Genomic DNA, 12,594 nt, shown 5'->3' with positions numbered 1-12,594 from the left:
AAATATAATTATACGCGACAATTTCAAAAACTCGTCACCTAACCCAGTATATCTATTAGTTTGCACTTTATCAAAAAGCACCAGCAAGTATTTAAATTTTAATGACATACCAACATTTACACCGGATAGCCACGACATTTCTATAACAATAAATTTATAGATTGTAGATGAAAATTTGGGTAGCCCTGACATTCCTAGTAATAATCCAGATGCATCACCATTTTATTTTACCTTTACACAGCTCAGATCACATCGAACGATGTTGGATGTAAGAAGATTACGATTAGACCTCGTTAAATACTGTAATCCTCGAGAACGACTTTAGTAGCCCTGACATTCCTACTAGAAATACTGAAATTCTCGGTACCGACCTAATTAGTCCTTTTAAGTTATTATTCAAAATGTTTCATTTTGGGCCAAATTAAAATGTTCAGGAAATTAACTTTTGACTTTGCTATTGAATTATTCTGCATATTGTCAGCCAATTAGAACACTGTGACAAATGAAAAACTAAAAATTGTTTGTTTTAGAGCATTTATCAAGTGTTGAATGTTGATCATAAAAAGTTATTTACAATATTTAAATTCCATATCACACTCACAGGCAATTCTTTACAGTTCAGGTATCATATCGTTACGATCAAGTATCATACAAAATTTGTGGAAAAACAAAATGCAAATCACATTGAAAACTAAAATGGATACTCGCATCACTTTTGACGTAAGTAGTCTTGACATATTTTCAAAAAAATTAGCATTTAATATAAATACATATGAATTTTTCTCCACAAAATAAAAAAGCAGGATATTATCTTGACCAGTCATTATTCATTATGCAGAAAGGATTGGAATGTACAGAGGATCACATGTCCAGTGGGTAGTAGGTTATCAGTAGCAGTGAAGTGTTGGTTCTACTCGTTTTAACATGCTACACCTCTTGGGGTGCCAAGCTGGGGGCATTTAAACCTGAAATTAAACATATTTTAGTAACAAATATTTATTATTTATGTTATTTCTGATAATATTGGATAAACGTTGGGTAACATCACAATGCAGTTACAACGTCAATAAGTGTATTTCAAATAATCGGTGAGATTGTGAAATATGTTATTACAGTGTTCATGAAAATGGTGTGAAGTTTGGTAAACATTTTACATTGGAGTTTATCAAAAAAAACACTGAATACTTGCGGACACCGTCGTCCGTCGATAAAACCATTTCATTTTATGTTATTATACAGTCTATACCGAGATTATATTAATAAAATATCCAGTATCATCGCAAAATATACAACTGCAGGTTTTAGCTCTATCGATAAGGTAAAACCCCGGGGAAAAAATTTTTTATCTTGGGGCCACGGTAAAATTTTTTTCGAACAAGAAAAAACGGGACCAAAAAGGTCGTTTTTTTTTTGTTTTTAAATTTTCTTTTTCGGTTTTTCAATTTAAAAAGGGGGACAGAAAATTTTTTTTCAGTCGAAAAAATTTGGGGGCATTCGGGGAAATTCAGACTCATTAAAAATATTTTAAAAAAAAAAATTAAAAAAAAACTAGAGGGAAAATAAAAAAAAAAGGGAGCAAAACGGCACCCCGTAAACTGGGGGGTTTTTTTTTTTTGGGGAAAAAACCTAAAAAAAATTTTTTTTAACCAAAAAAAAAAAGGGGGGCGGGGCTGGAGGACAAAGTTTAAAAGGCAAATTATTGTAAACGTTTATTGGGCTTCCCCAAAAAACGGAAAAGGGGGGGTGGGTTTAATTTTTTTGTTGGATACCAAAAAGTAAAAACCGTTGGAAAAATTGGGCCCAAATTTAAAGGAGGGGTAATTTTTTATTTACTGCTTTTATACCCAGTGCCCCCGGCGGGCGCTTGGGTTGAATCCCCAGAATTTAAATTTTTGGGGGGCCCATTGGTCAATTCCAAAAAAACGTATTTTTAACTTTAAAAAAAAACTTTTCGGCCCCCGTTCCCCCCGTAACTTTTTAAATATTTTTTGAAAAATTTTTTTTTCTGTTTACCCCTTCTCCTAATTTAAAAAAGGGGGGGAGGTTCCTGCCTAACTAAAACAATTTTTATACCCGAGGGAGGTTTTTTTTTGTGGAAAAATTTTTCCGCTTTTTATGTATAAAAATTTGGGGGGCTAAGGGGCCAAAAAATTAGAAAAATGGGCTTTGGTATTTTGTTTTTTTAAAAATATTTTATTTCTTTTAAAACTGCCTCGTTTTCAAAGTCACTTACGTTGAATTTTTTTTTCTTTGGGTTTTTCATAAAAAATTTTTTCCAAGAAGAAAAGGGGGAAAATGGGGCGCCCAAAAAAAACTGGATTCAAAAAGTTTTATTCGGTAAATGGGAAACCATCAAATGGAGAAAAATTTGGGGGGAAAATTTTTTTTTTGCCCCAATTTTTAAACAAAAAAAAAAACTTAGGGGGGGCGGGGGGGGACTTTTTTAAAAGGATTCAATTTTTTTTGGGGGGGCCAAAACGGGGGGCGTTCCCGAATACGGTTTTAAAAATTTCCGAATTTTTATCGAAAAAAAAAAAAAATTAAGGGTTTTTTAAACATTTAATTATGCCTCCCAAACGGCTTCCAGGAAAAAATTTTAGAAAAAGGGGCTTAAAATTTTTTCGGTTAAGTCAAAAAATGGGGGTTTCATGGCCCCACCATTTTTACAACTACAAGTTTTTCAGGATTATTAAAAAAATTTTTATGTGGAGTGTGGGACCCATGGGGGGCCTTTTTGTTGGGGGACTAATGTACGGGGGGGGGGGGGGGGGAGTATTAAGGGGGCCCCAATGTAAAAAGGTTCCGGGAAAGTTTTTACGCCGATAAAAATTTAAAGGGAAAAAAGGGGATAAAAATTTATTTTTGAAGATTTTCAGGGGAAGGGGACAGGGGTTTTTTCAAAATTGTTTTTTGGGTCGGGGGGGCCCGGGGGGGACTTTTTTTAAAAACCCCGGTAGATTCTCTGGAATTAATCCTGTAAGGGTTTTCAAAAAGTGCGGTTTTTATGGGGCCTTTTTTAAAAAGTGGGGGGGCTGAAGGGGGGGCAAAAACGGGGTTTTCTTTCAATTATCCGCCCCGTCTCTAGGGCGCTACTTCCTTAAACCCAACGCCCCCCCCAGAAAAGGGGGGGAAAATTTTGTAGTAATGTTTTTTTTATGTGCTTGGGGGCCGGGTTTTGGTAAGGAATAAAAAAAAGCTGGGTAAACAATTTATCCAAAAACCAAAACGAACACAGGGATTGGCAGAAAAACTTTGATCAACGGAGGGCAGGGTTTTAGCTAATTCCGAAAGGTAAAAACGGATTTCAAGGGCTGGGGTTTTATTGTTGGTTAAAAACGCAAAATTTGTGGAAACCAATTTGGGGGTTTTAAATTTCATAATAATTTGTTTTTTAAAAGATTTCAAAACAAAAAATACCTAAAAAAAAAAACCGGGGTTTCCCCGGGAAAATTTGCTTTTTGATTTTTGGGGGGGAATTTGGGCCCCAAGCAATTTAAAATAAAAAGCTTTTACCTCCCATTCATTGTTTTGGGCTTTTGTAGCGGAAATTTGTTTTGGTGGGGGGGGAGCAGGGGGGGGAACTTTTCCCGGGGGTTCCCCGGTTTAAACAGCCGGGGGGGCGTTGGCCGGGTTTTTTGCAAAAAGGGGGGCGTTGGCCGGTTTATTTTCCCGGCCAGGCCCGGTCGCTTTTTTTTGGGGCAGCCGCGGGGGGTTTTGGGGCCGGGTTTTTTTTAGCATCGAAAGGCGGTCCGGGATTTAGGGGGGGTTTTGGTTTGGGCGTTTTGCCTTTTTTAGCAGCCGGGGGGGGCTTTTTGGGGGGTTTAGCTTTCGACGGGGTTGGGTCGTGGGTTTTTAAGCAGCCGTTTTTGGGCGTTGGGGCCGGTTTTTGGGGGCTCGGGGGGGGGCTTTTGCGCTTTTTTTGCTGGGGTGGAAAGGGCAGTTTTGGTTTTGTTCGGGGTTTTTTGGGGCCGCCCGGGGGGTTTGGGCACTCTTGGGCTGGATTTGGGACAGCTGGGGGGCGTTGCCGGTTTAGCACCCCGGGCTTGGGGGTTTTTGGGGGGTTTTTGGGGGCGGGCCCCGGGGGGGGTTGGCCGTTTTTGGCCCGGGGCAGGCTGCCGGGTTTTTGGCGGGCGCGGGGGGGGTTTTGGGCCGGGTTTTTGTTTTTTTCCCAGGGGGCTTTTCCGGGGGTTTTTTGCAGGGCCGGGGGGGGCGTCGTGGTTTAGAGCTTTGGGGGTTTTTGCCGGTTTAGGCATCAGCTGGGCTTTTTTGGCGCTTTTTTTGTGGGGGTGGGGGGGAAAAGGGTTTTTGGGGCTGGTTTTTTGGGCCCCCCACCAGGCTAGCACTCTTGGGGGGGAGGGGGAAAAGCCCCCCGGTGTTGCTGGTTTTACCTCTTCTGTTTTTTGGGGGTGGGGAAAGGTTTTTCCCCTTGGGGGGCGGGGCGTGGGTTTTTCCTTGGGGGGGGTTGGCGTTGGTTTCCTTGGGGGGGCTGGGGTTTGGGCTTTTTTTTGGCCCCCGGTTTTTGTAGCTTTTTTTCCGGGGGGGCTTTAGTGTTTTTTTTGGGTTTTGGGCGGGGGGCTTTTTGGTTTTTTTTGGGGTTTTGGGGGGGGGGGGTCGGGTTTTTTTTTTGGGGTGTGGGCTGGGGGGGTTGGTTTTTTTTGGGGGGGTTTGGGGGGGGAGGGGGGGTTTTTTTAAAAAAAGGGGCCATTTCTTTGGGGGGGGAAAGCGCAGGGGGGTTTTTTGCCCCTTTGGGGGGGGTTTGGGGGGAAAGGGGGGGTGTGGGAAAAAAACCTTTGGGGGGGGAGTTGGTGCTTTTGGGGGGGGGGAAGAGGTTTTCCCCCCTTCGGAGGGTCATTTTTCTTTACCGGTCTTTCGGGAAAACTATTTCCTTTCCCCCCGGGATTTCTACGAAATGGAAACAATGGAACAATAAAATTTGGGGGAAAACATTAAACAATTTGATTTCATGGGGGGTTTAAAAAAGGGCTTTTTTTAATTTTGTTGTTCGGTGCGGGGAACAAAATTTTTGCATTTGCAAAAAAAAGGGGGGCGGGGGCCCAAGGGGGGGGACTTTGGGGACACAAAAAATTCTCGAGTTTTTTACGGAATAAAAAACCCGATATTTGAGAATTAAAAATTTAATTTTTATTTGGGAAAAATTCAAAATTAAAAATGTTAAAAAACTAATCCAGCCCCCGGGTTTTATTTTTTAAAAAAAAAAAAAAACGGTTACTAATAAAGGGGGGGCGTTTATTGTTTTAAAAAACAAAGTTACGCAAACTTGGAAAGGGGTTTTAAGAAATGCGGGGAATTTAAATTTTTAAAGGGGTTTTTTTGGTTTTTTGGGGGTACCTCTTTTTTATTTTGGCTTTTGCGGTTTTACATTTGTTGTCTTTTAAAAATCAATACCAATATTTTTTTTAAACAGTTTAAAGTTTTTTTTTTTAAAAATCAAGGTAAACGGGGTAAAAAAAAACCACCAGAAAAAAAAACTTAAAAAGCGTTTTAAATGTTTTTACCCCCCACGTGGTATTTAGCAAAAAATTGGCCCAAAACCATTCTTTAAAATTTCGGATACTCTTTTTTTTAATTGGTAATTTTTATGGGGCTAAAAAGAAGGTTAAATGTATTCCATGCAAGGAAATCCTGTGAATAATTTCAATGTTGGATGCTAGCTGCAAGATCGAATAAAACCATGCATAATCTGTATCAAAAGAGTTAAATAACATGGAATTAGAAAATTAATTGGATTGATGCTATTTGCACAAATAAAAGTGGGAGGGGAATCCCATCAAAGCAAATCATTGGACAGGTAAGCTGTGTCCCATTAGTGCGTGTACCATGGCCGACTACTTACTGTCTGCAATTCTGTAGTTAACGTCTTGGATTTGCTTTTTTGGAAAAAATGGGCATTTCCTTGATAACAGCCTTTTATCAATCGGAGTTACTTCCGGACGGGGATTTTGAGTACTCTTGTCGGGGAATTTTTTTCTCAAAAGGGGGGGCCTTATTCCATGTCGTTTGCGTAATTTAAAACCTGAAGGAGGGTGGATGGTTGGATTTATAGGGTAATGATACGTGGGGGCATCTCTGATTAATTTTAAATGGTTAGAGGGTTTTAGGGACTTTTAGAAGAAAAACCAAACAAATTTTTAATGTGAACCAAACAGGGGAGTATGAAAATGTTCCAAAGGGATACCTTCCAGCTTGGGCGATTCAAAATAATGATTGGAGTTGATTTGGCCAAAATTTGGGGCGTGGTTTTAGCTTGGGAGGTAGATGAATCTAACGACTGTTCTCCGTATGTGGCCAGGGCCTTCGGCTTTGAAATCTTCCGAGTTCCAGTGGGGCAACACCTGCCAAGGTTCGTGGTAACAAAACCATTTGGCTGCTTCTTAAAAACTGTTCTTTTGGCATGTTTGGTATCCCTTTGTTTCCCCAAATTGATAAAATAAAATTTTCTTTCTTAAGAAACATAGAGTTTCAAAAAAAAACTGTCCCAGTAATCCAATATATATTCAGGGGGGGGAATTTAGTTGGATAAAACACGTCATAACGGGGAAGGAAAGCAAAAATAAAATGCAAAATCAATTCAAATTCAATCCAATTAAGCCTTTTGAAACTAACAAGGGCAGGGACCCTTTCCTATTTCAACTTCTATTTCTGGAGTTAATTCTTCCTTAACGCGCTAAGGTTCGACCGATGTTATCCAGTGCCTCTTTGCTTTTCCCCTCTTTCGGATTTTTTCTGGAAATATTTTTTGATTGATTTAGTCTCACAGGGGACAAGGCAGTGATATTTAAATAGTGAAAAGGGGGGTTCAAAATTTAGGTTTATTTCTGTTAATGATAAAAAAACCTATTTATATTTTATTCGGGCAACCCAAACCTCACATAGAATTTGGGTTGATGGTTAGGTATTCTTCTTTATGCTCTTTTAATGCAGGGATCTAAAGGGGGTAACCCATTTTCTAAAAACACGAGGGGTCAACATTTCCAATTACTGGAATTGTAGGATAGCGGGGGAACGAAAATTTCCTTTTTTTTAGGGGCAGATTATCCATTTGCTTTGACTTTTTAAAAAGGGACATTTGCTTTCTGGGCTTAGTTGTAAAATACTTAATCCGGATTTTGCTTTTCCGTCCGCTAAACCGCTGAAAATTTATATTAGGTGTGTTTACTTTATTGGCAACCGGGGTGAGAAAAGCCTTTGTTTTAACAGGCTTACATTCGTTGCTATTGCGAAGGGAATTGGTCAAAAAAGTGCTGTGGTGTTTTTAATAGCGCGCGGGCATTTTACTTGCGCGGTTTATTACCGAGGGGGAATAATGGGGGGGGACCAATTTTTTGCTTTCGGATGGTAGGAATATATCCGTTTCTCGAAGACCGTTTTCGGGCCTGGGGGGGACAGGCAACCAAGCATGTGTTTAAACCAAGGGCCACCCAATTTCCAAGAAAAGCCGACAAACAAGCTTCTTTAAACTTTTCCCACCGAGTTAATGTAACGGGACCGATACATTATTAAAGGTATAAATGATAATGCCCAACGTTTTATAGTATGCTTTACGCTGGAGAGTGTCGAGGCATTTCATTTTGAAATAACAGCGATACTAAAGCCTTACCTCGTTATTTACCTGTTATAGTATTTCTTTTTTAACCTGCATCCCATTTATTCGTCGGGGATGTTCCCGTAACACGTAAATTTGTGGATTCCCACTTCCGTCAGTGGTGAAGTTGGTTTATGAGAATTTTAAAAACAGTTATTTTGGGGTTAATGATAAAATCGTTAGGGCAAATCCCACCAGATGTAATTTCCCCTGTGTGGTGGGGAACTATGGGCAATTTCGTCGGTGGAAACAGATTTTTTGCAAACGTTACAATGCACATGGGAATCTACCGGACTTAAATTAAAAGTTTGGGGTAAATGGACTCGGGGTTTCTTTACAAATGGGGAACATGAAGGCAAAACGTTTGGTGACTGATTTACAAAAAAAAACCTAACAAAGTTTGTTAAAAGTTAAGGCCAAATTGGGGTTGGGTAACCAGTTTAAATGGGTTTATAATAGTTTGGGACATGAACAAGTACCGTGAAAATAATAAATAAAGAGAAAAATTTCACCTTAAAAAAGGGTTCAAAAAGTGGTTTGTTTTTTGATGGACAATGAATTTTTGTGGGTCACAATGAGTTTTGGGACAATGGATGGTGCCACTATTTTCTGCCACACTAACAAACCCTGGAGTTAGGTTTTAAAATCTTATAGTGAATGAGGATGGGGAAATTCTCAAACTATTTAAGTGAAGTTTCAGCCTCTAATTTTCAGCTAAAAACGACAGAAAAGAAGGGGCTTTCTGTTGAAGAACTTCAATGTTTCTGGACTGTGCGGACATGGGAAATCTGCAAATGTGTCTAATGTGTAGTTACTCGCTCCCACATTTGGAGTTATTCAAAAAAGGGATATTCCCCATTGAATAAGTCGATTTCTGGTGTTTGCTGGGTTCCTCCTCTTTCGTTTTTACGAGAGTTAAGCGGTTGTTGGCGGCCTTCCAGGGGGAAAAAGGTCGAGGCCTGGTAGGAGGGGAGGGGGTCGAAAGATTAGGTTGATTTTACCAATTGGGGGGACCACTAAGCTTCTTGAATGGGTGGTTGGTATGATTGTTTTGTGGCACTTCCGGATTAGATTAACTTGGGTTTTCTGCTTACTATTTTGTTTAATATCTTAAATAAACAGGTAAGGGTATTTCAATTCAAAATTCAAGAAAGGTTTTTAATTATAAAATAGTAAGGGGGGGGACCCGTTTCACCAATAGATAACAGAAGGCACTTTTTGTCTTCTTTTTTTTCATTCCTTCCCTTACACCAGGCAGTCAAGGGCACGGGTTTGCACCCATGGGCTGTTCATTAAAAAACGGGAAATTTACAACGTAGTACAATTTTGGCATATTAAAATAAACCCCTACCTCCCTGGCCCCCCACGGTTGCTTAAGTATATATTGGTTTTAACTTTATATCCCCAACAATCTTGGTTCATTATTTATGTAAAAAAAAAACAACGGGAAATCGTTTCAAGTAGTTTTCTTCTAAATTGTAATTTTTCTCTGGTTCTTTCGTATAGTTTTCTCCGAGAAGCTTGGAATAATTAAAAAACTTCATACCTGTTTAATTGGAAAAGATTGGGAATTTAAAGCAAAATTTTCATAAAAGTGTGGGGCGGGACATGATGGCCCAACAGGATTCAGGTCCAAATTTTGAAACGGAAATATTTAGGCCGGCAAACCTATAAAAAAGAATGAAAAAATACTATTAAGAGTGGGGGACCAATCCGAAAATTACTGGATTTTGCTGTTGGTTTGGAAAAAATATAATGTACCTGGTCTTACGGTTTTTAGCTCCAGACAGTTGACGTGGGTGTTACTTCTTTCATTATTGGACTTTAGTAGAGAAAAGGGAAGCACCGAGGTTGGGGGGCTTTCTTTCTAAAGCGGCAGGTTTTTGCCTTTCTTTCCCGGGCCTTTTCATCTTAAGGTTAAACTTGGTTTTAGGATTTAGTATGTAACAGGTGTTTCTCCCCTGTTTAGGACCGTTAACTTCCCCACGGTGTTTCGGGATTGAAAAGGAGGGGACTTACTTTATTAGTCCCATATTTTTAATCCTTTTTTTAATGGAGTTCCAAATATTACCCCATAATATGATCCATATTTAATATTGACCATATTTAAAGGGGCCAACGCCAAATAGGCGATATGGAAATTACGGAAATTATGCAAGTTATACTTCTTTTCAATTCTGGAAAAAGTAATTTGGGAAACCTCTTATTGGGGGAAGTATGGTTTATAGAAAATTTTACTTCCAAAATGGGGGGAATTGTCGTTGGGCTTTCCCCTTGCTTCTGAAAATCCCAAACTTAATTCGTTTCAGCTCGGGGTCTTCAAGGGGGACTTATTTACCGCGATGGTAGTGTAAACCAAGGATGCCAAATCAAAAAAATTTTTCTTCCCCATCGCATATATAGCTTCAGGGCTTTTTGGGAAATAACCCTTGTGGTTAAAAGGTTTTTCATCATCGTATTCTTTTGGTGGCATTTTGGATTCAGCATCTTTAAGAGCGGGTAAATCCAGCTTCACCTATTTTTTCCAGGTGGAACATTTTTGACCTGAGGGGAAAGATATGTTATTTAAAAAATCAAACACGTTTGCTGAATAGCAGTGAAAAAAATATATTTCCCCAAAATTTTATTCTTAATGGGAAAAAAACGGGGATAAAATTTTTTCCTTAAGTAACTAATCATTTACCCGTTTTATTTTTTTCTGGACGAATAATTTTTACCAAAAATATCCCCACCCAAAGTAAAAATTAATTTTAACCTTTCCCACAAGGAGTTCTTATCACAGGTTGGATATCCAAAGAAAAAGGGTAAGCGTTGTTTTACCCCTTGACAAAATCCCCTGTTTGAAAGGGGGCCCCCCCCTTTCCCTTCTGCTAAATAAATAGAAAAACAGCCCCTTTGGTCCCCCTCTTCCCTCCACCTATACGCCCCAGATAGTCTTTTTGTTTTTGTGAAATTACGGGTAGTTAGTGTTTATTTCATATATAGTGGTGCAAAATTTAATAAAAAATTTGGGGGAAAAATTATTTTTTTTACCATATTTCATAGACCGCTTTTGAATACTTTGGGGGTCCCCCAAAAAATTTTCAGGGTTTTTTTTTTTCGAAAAGTAATTAGTTTTTGTTATAAAATTTTTGGAAATTTCAATGAGTTAGGAAATTTAAATCGGGAAATAAAAATTTTAGAAAAAACTAAAAGCTTTTAAAAAAAAGTCCAAAAGCTTTTAAAAAATCTTTAAAACATCAATTAATTTAACAAAAATCACAGCAACCATAAAAAAAAACTAAAACAAATATAAAAAAACTTAAAAATAATTCTTCTTCTTCTATATTTTAGCGAAAACATTTTTTTTGGGCGTTTTTGGGGCGCAATTTATTTCTTAAAAACTTAAAAAAAAAAAAAAAAAAGGATATTAGATATTGCAACCCCAAAAGATTACTGAAAAAATATCATACAAGTTGGGAGTTGGCAAAATTTAACGATATTTTCTGCAGAAGTTTTTTGGGGCACATATTTTAAAGCGTAAAATTGGGAAACCTACATGACAAATTTTTTAACAAAAAAAATCTCAACCCACGTGACCAAAAAACGGCCCCACGTTGGAAACCGATTTTTAAAACTTTTGCAAATAAAACCCCGGGTCATGGGAATGTCTTGGAAATGTTGGGAGCCCCCAACTTTTTTGAAAAGCTCTTTTTAAAAAAGCACTTCCTCGGGGGAAAAACTAGGGATTTTTGGAAATTTTTGGGCCCAAAACCTTACCCAAAAAATTTAAAAAAACGGGCAAAAAAAACTGGGAAAAATTATCCCACATTTGTGATTGCCCACATTTAAAAAACCGAAAGGTTTTTCAAAAAAATTTTTTTTTTTTTCGCCATGGAAGTTTTTAAAAAGACTGATCCCGGTACTTACCACCTTTTTTTTCAAATGTTCCGAAATTTTACGGGAGGGGGCCGGTGGAAAATTTTTTGGGGGATTTTTTTGAGAAAAAGGCCCCCCAAACAACCAAAATTTGGGTTTACTTGTACGGTCATGGGGGGTCTGGGTCCATTTCCCGGGAAACCCTTTTTCACTCCCACCCCCTTCAGGGTTCCCTTCCACCCTTTTGTACCTTGGGAGGTTGGGTTGACTTTTTCTCTACCGGGCCCCGGGGTGAAAAACAAGTTTCCCGGGTTTTTTTTGCACCTTTTTTTCGTACAAAAAAACATGTCCATGATCTGTTAAAAGAGGGAAAAGATTATTACACAATATTTTTTTTTTCTGGGGTTAAACAGGGAGTTTTGTTTTCCCCCCCCAATTAATAACCTTTTAATATTTTTCTTCGGTTTTCCCGGGTTTTTGAACTATTCAAATTTTGCTCTTTGGAAACGATTTTTAGTCTTTTTGAAAAAAACCCCTCTAAAACATTAGAAACTTAAAAAACAAAAAAAAAAAAAGGAGAAATATAGTTTTTCCCCAAAAAAGTAAAAAGAAACAAGAATCAAGATAAAGGGGTGTAAAAAAATGAGTTTAGTAAAAAAATAAACATCCAAAAAAAACTTTTTTTTAAAAAAAAAAAAAAAACCCCAAAAAATTAAATCGAAAAAAAATTGATTATTTTTTAAAAAGGTAAATTTTTTGATCATGGGGGGGAGGGGCACGGAAAAAAATTAAAAAAAACGATAAAAAAATAAATTGAAAAAATTTCAAAAAAATTTTTAAACACGCTTCCCGACAAAAAAAAATTACCCAAAAAAGATGACAACTTTTGCCCCAAAAAAGCGAGCCCCTTTAGCAGGAAAAAAATAAAAAATTTTATTTTTAAAAAATTTTTAAAAGGGGGGGGAAAAAACAAATAAAAAAAGAATACATAAAAAAAGCAAGGGAAAATAAAGGGGCTTTTTTTGGGAAACTTTTTAAAATTTTTTCCCCAATTTTTTTAAATCCCTTTTTTAAAAACCCAAAATTATTATTAAACTTTGAAAAAAAATAAAATATTATCAAAAAAAAGAAAA

General features: G+C 37.8%; 1 long non-coding RNA gene across 1 annotated transcript; it reads right to left on the bottom strand.

Annotated features, from left to right (window-relative positions):
* Positions 1-517: 517 nt before the first annotated feature.
* Positions 518-5,892, bottom strand: LOC134821571 (uncharacterized). The gene is made up of 2 exons (XR_010161028.1): positions 5,855-5,892; positions 518-965 (listed from the first exon to the last, which is right to left on the bottom strand). It is a non-coding gene; the product is annotated as an uncharacterized LOC134821571 (long non-coding RNA).
* Between the last annotated feature and the right edge of the window lie 6,702 nt (positions 5,893-12,594).

The sequence above is a fragment of the Bolinopsis microptera genome, chromosome 1, assembly GCF_026151205.1.
Source record: "Bolinopsis microptera isolate Bmic1 chromosome 1, MBARI_Bmic_1.0, whole genome shotgun sequence".
NCBI lineage: Eukaryota > Metazoa > Ctenophora > Tentaculata > Lobata > Bolinopsidae > Bolinopsis > Bolinopsis microptera.
Note: the sequence above shows the minus strand (reverse complement) of the source record. Positions and strands in the feature narration are given on the sequence as shown.